This window comes from Bidens hawaiensis, unplaced genomic scaffold (assembly GCF_021521415.1).
Source record: "Bidens hawaiensis isolate Kalapana, Puna unplaced genomic scaffold, B.hawaiensis_p1.1 tig00003988_1, whole genome shotgun sequence".
Lineage (NCBI taxonomy): Eukaryota > Viridiplantae > Streptophyta > Magnoliopsida > Asterales > Asteraceae > Bidens > Bidens hawaiensis.
In genome coordinates this window covers 1,908,531-1,914,263 of record NW_027491233.1, presented here as the reverse complement: position 1 = coordinate 1,914,263, position 5,733 = coordinate 1,908,531, and the positions used below count along the sequence as shown (strand labels likewise).

The window sequence follows — 5,733 nt, the reverse complement described above, 5'->3', positions numbered from 1 at the left end:
AAGCAAATACAACCTAATCTCAATGAGACAAACATTCATCAAAGATTCAAATCAGTAAAATCGTGCATATTAGAAACTCAGACTCACTCAGTAACACAATCACGGAGAAAACCAACCACTATGAAAAAATTCCTTAAATCAGATTTCAAACATGAGACTATAAGATTCCAAAACGGTTCTATCATCCCATGTCATTTTACTAAAAGTTCAATGGCACGTTAGAAACCTTAGAAAATCACCTCTACAAGCCTTTAAAAATCAGTATTTGTCCCATCTAAGAAAAAAATCCATTTAACAACAATAATAACCAATTAGCTTAACAAAACATTTCTGTCTGTCAAGAGGTACGGTCTCACAACTCTCAAGGAGCGGACCTTGAACATAGTCTCGATATTGTAAATTTACACGTGAGATTTTCTGTCGTTAAAAAAAAACCCTTAACACAACATTAAACCAAACATATTTAGGGCGTGTTTGGGATTCATTATTTTAACTTCCTTATAAGTTACATTTAAGATAAGTTATAAGTAACAATATTATAACTTATCAACCTATTCCCTCACGTATAAAACACTCTCAAACACCTTTTAAACTTTTCAAAAAATTATAAGTTATAAATCAGCTAAAATAAGCAACCCAAACACCCACCAAAAACATAATTCCACTAAAGCATCATCATCTAAATGTAACCTTTTGAGTATATTGATAAATTAGCCCCTGCTTTATATCAAAATCACCACCTTCATCCTCCCGTACATACTCTACACAATCGCCTTCATCATCATCAGCTTCGAGTTGGCCTCCGCCATTGCCGGACCAGGTATACCTATCTCTCTTCATATTCATCTTTACACACAAACACACACGGAGAGTAAACCTCACCCGATAGATAATGCTTTCACTAATTTAATTTAGGATTTACTGCCCTAGGCTACCTTTCTCATTTCCACTACCTATTCTATAATTACTCGTCGCTAATCGTACATTTCATATGCTTGCTGCCTGTTAATTAGGTTTAATCGAGTCTAAACCTCTATTTGTCTAATTGAACGTTTTCACCTAATTACTTGATGATGTATTAATTTTGCACAGTGTGTGGCATGTAAATGTTATCCTGTTGCGTGTGATTCAACTATATTAGAGTTTCACTATTCATTTATAACGACACCAGATGTTATAGGTTATGAACCAAATCGAACAACGCCTTGTTCGTGTTCCTCCGTTAAGCTGGACGGCTAACCGAACGAACTTTCTTATTCATCAAGGAAATGGACTTGTTCATGAACAGTTCACTAACACAAATAATGCTTAATTTGATTTGGCTAACCGAAAATGGTCAATGTCAACGGTTTGGTGCGGCTACCAAGTTCGTGTTACGTTTTTTTAGCGTTCGTATTCTTATGTTAATGTACTTGTAAATTAGTCATATGATACTCAGATATATTTTTGGTTTATGGTTAATAATTTTGCTTAAATCTATATGATGGGATTAGAAATGTCATTAAAAATATGAAAAAACCTTTAATTAATAAACATAAACCAACAAACAATAGCTAACATGAATGGACGCCTTATCGAACGTTCACGAACACAATTGAATGAACACGGTCGCTGTTCGTGTTTGTTCATTCATTTATTAAACGAAAACATAAACGAACTTCCCATCGAGCATTTCACAAACAGTTCGCCGAATGTTTGGTTCGTTTACACTGTAGCATATATATAAGCTCCTACTAAAGTAATGAAATATGCTGTTCATTTAATTGATCATTCATTGCATGGATTGCTAATATGCATTCGTTGTAGAACTTTTTTATTGTTACAATCCTCTGTATACTCTCAAAAGTCTAAAAAGATACCTATATCACCAGTTTAAAAAGATTATTTGTAGATTTGGTCTCATCTTTATTTTTATTGTTTACAGGCTTTTAGAACTACACAAATTTTTCTAGCTTTTTTGTTATTAGCATGGCCTTACAGTGCTCCAGGAGGCTGTTACCCAAGGTGGCTTCAAGTTATAAACTCCATTGCAATAATAATCTAGACGTTGTTCGTCGATCTTTTCACATTCTTTCTAATGGTAAGATATTCATATTTCATCAGTTAAAGTCTTTGTGTTGATAATTTGACCATTTTACTTATTCAATCTTTTGGAACTTATTATGTCTAATTTGAGATGTAGCCTCCCATGATCATGATATTGGCGATACACAATCTTCTATTGAATATTCATTCCTTAAAAAGGTAATCAATTCTATCAATTTTCTTTAGGCTTTACTGTAATTTCAGTTTGTTGACTCTTATAAAGAAGTTATGTATACATTATATATTTATAAGCAGGCTGGATTATCTTTCATGGGCACTAGAGGGTTCTGTACTTCCATGTTAAGTTCAGAATCAAGTGAAGGCTCATTCCCATCTGATCTACTATCAAGAAGACAAATTATAACTTCTGAACGTGCTATAGGTAATTGCATAAATCACCTCACTGTTCCTCACTCTTTTAACTGTCTTAAATTCTTATTTACAATTACCTAAGTGCCGTATATTATATAATTCTTTATTTTGTTGGTCCATGGTGATGGCGATGTCAGCATCTATGAATATGATGTGGCAAGTACTGTTATTCTAACTTTATTTATATACTAAAACTGGTCACTAAGTACCAGCCAGACACATAGAGAGATAAATTGTTCAATATCTCAGATCAAGGTCCTTTTACAGGTGGTTTCACTAACCTTTATTTTATCTAACGTGCCATCTTTTACTGTAGTTGCAGTTCTATTTTCTTACATCTACAGTAATTGATTGCAGATAAAATAGAGGTTAGTGAAAAGACATATGTAAAGGATCTTAATTGTAGTTGTGAATGATTTATATCTCTATACGGCTGGTGTGAGTATTTTTGGTAAATAAATGATGTCTGAACAACAATACGGGCAACATCATTTTCACGAAGCTGACATTACCATGATATGGTCCACACAGGTGGCATGTCATGTTGCCTAAGGAATTAGGATAAACCCATTACAAGTAGAAGTTCAAATTCGCAATTTTATAGCTTTTCGAGTACATTTATGTTGATACACAGAAAGGCCAAATAATCATTGATGTTATACTCAGATGTTCAATTCATCAGCATTTGTGGTGGAATAGTGTCGTATTCATCGAATATATTTTTTTTATCTTTGCATAATACCAATTAGGAAATTTAATGCTGAATGAAATTATCAACTCATGTTAATGTAACTGAAACATGAACACAGGGAAATTACAGGATCTGGTGATTCCAGTGACAAACTTTCAAAATGAAGACAAAGGAATGATGGTGTTGGCAGGTGACGTTTTTGATCTTCCCATTAGGAAGAATATTGTTCACCGTGTTGTAAGATGGCAGCTCGCTAAACGACAGCAGGTATTATATATATTTGTTTAAATCATATCCTAATATTGACAATCTTTAACAATACAACATTGAGTATACATTTCATATCACTCCTTGTATATAACAGTTTCTTTCCATCTCAAACTACAAATAACAACTAGCCTTGGCTCTTATGTTTCGGTAGGGTTGTAAATGAACCTAACAAACACAACAGAGCATGTTTATGTTCTTTCATTTAATTTTAACCGAACAAACACAACAGGCTGAACACGTACAATTAAAAGATTGGGGTTTTGTTGTTTATGTCATTTGTTAAGAAAATGAACATGTTCATGTTACTTTATGTTCATTCGTTATTAGTATAAATGAACAGTTCACGAACGTAAATGAATGAACATGACTGCACACAGATGAATGAACGTAACGTAGAGAACTCCAATTAAAAGTAAACTGAAAATTTATCTACTGGGCCTAAAAATTAATGTAAGTTGTAATGAATGATGTTTTAATTTAATAAACCAGACAAAATTATAATGGGCTCAATTAATTAAGTGAATATATAGTGAGACATGTTTTCATGTTTGTTCGAAAAGTTAAATGAACAAAACAGTTGTTCATGTTCATTCATTTGTTAAATAAACAATCATAAACAAACTTCTGGCCGAATGGTTTATTGAACGTTTGGCCGTTCACAGGCCTATGTTTTTGTATTAAATATATTAGCTTTACTTTTTACAAGTAACTTGTCGACCCCATTTGACAGGGAACTCACTCGACAAAAACAATCAGTGAGGTCAGTGGTACGGGTAGAAAACCATGGCGCCAAAAGGGTACAGGACGAGCAAGACATGGAACTCTGCGTGGGCCCCAGGTAATACATAAACTTGGTATGATTTCATGACATTTGTATAATTGTATGGATATTAATTAATTTTTTGGATAAAATTATGGAAAAATACAGTTTAGGGGCGGTGCTGTTATGCACGGTCCAAAACCACGTAGCCATGCGTTTAAGCTCAACAAAAAGTTCAGGCGGTTAGGGCTTAAAATTGCATTATCTGCTCGTGCGGCCGAAGGGAAGGCAAGTTCACTAATTTATCTTAATAAATTGTCGTAATTTTGTTGCAAATGTATTAACATATACACACATATATTGCAGCTTCTGGTGTTCGATGATTTAGAGCTCTCGACTCACAAAACAAAGAATATTGTGAGTTATGTGAATCAAATGGAAGATGCCAAGAAGGTTCTGTTGGTGGATGGAGGCCCGATTGATGAAAAGTTAAAGCTTGCTACTCAAAACCTACATTATGTCAACGTTCTCCCCTCCATTGTAAGCTAATCTGACTGATGTGGCCCGTTTGAGATAAATCAAGACAGATTTAACATTTTTGTGTCTAAATGGGTTGAAATTATTATGATGGTTGCAGGGTTTGAATGTGTATAGCATCCTTCTACATGACACGTTGGTGATGTCACGTGATGCTGTTAACAAGATCGTTGAGCGTATGCACACTCCCATCAATCGTTGAAGTGTTTGCCAGCTGTCGCTATTTGGAGTTCTTGCTTTCCTCAGTTAAAATTCTGTAGGGATTTTGTTATAGATTTATTGGCACTTAGAACATGGTGTTTTGAATTTTGAAATGTTTGAATAATCTGGGAAGGATTTTGTTTCCTAATTGCATTTCTAGAAGAAACACTTTACTTGCATTTAGCCTAAATATGTTTTTGTCTTTGATTGTTTTGTTGAATTTAAAAGATCATTGATCCTGCCACATGTTTAATAAGTGTAGCAATGTGCCTACAGTGTTCTTTGGTCACTTGGGTTTATCTAGCATTATTTGGGACCGATTTTGATGACGGGGGTAGCCCAAGAAAATAATAAAATGGCTGGAACACATTAACGCTAAAAAGGTTAAAAGTTTAAAAGCTTCGTTTCCCGCCCAAACTTATGTAAACAAGTACTCACGTGCTACAGTACGATGTCACATCACTGTTCACTTCCTTGTCCCCTCTGAACAAAGGACATGCTCAGATAAAGTAATATTATTTTAACTATGGACCAGCGGTCCAAAGCTTCCAGCCCATAAAGGTCAACTCTCTAGGCAAACTGAAAGGGAACTAGATTAGTTACAATTGGATGAAAGGCTTAAGTCTCTTCTCCTATATAAGAGAGACTTAGCCATAAACATAAACACAACAGATTTGGGCAGATAACACCATCTCCATAATCTTCTCTTCTTCCTTGAGAAATATGTTCTTAGCTTATTTCTTTCTTACTTCAATAACTTTATAGCTTCACCAAGAACATAATCCAAAAACCGATTCCAAACATCACGGTTCTTGAT

General features: G+C 34.3%; 1 pseudogene across 1 annotated transcript; it reads left to right on the top strand.

Annotated features, from left to right (window-relative positions):
• The first annotated feature begins 703 nt into the window (after positions 1-703).
• On the top strand, positions 704-5,007 carry LOC143624875 (uncharacterized; annotated as a pseudogene). The gene is made up of 8 exons (XR_013152190.1): positions 704-820; positions 1,925-2,080; positions 2,183-2,244; positions 2,341-2,467; positions 3,267-3,415; positions 4,149-4,256; positions 4,347-4,718; positions 4,816-5,007. The product of XR_013152190.1 is annotated as an uncharacterized LOC143624875 (transcript).
• The last annotated feature ends 726 nt before the right edge of the window (positions 5,008-5,733 follow it).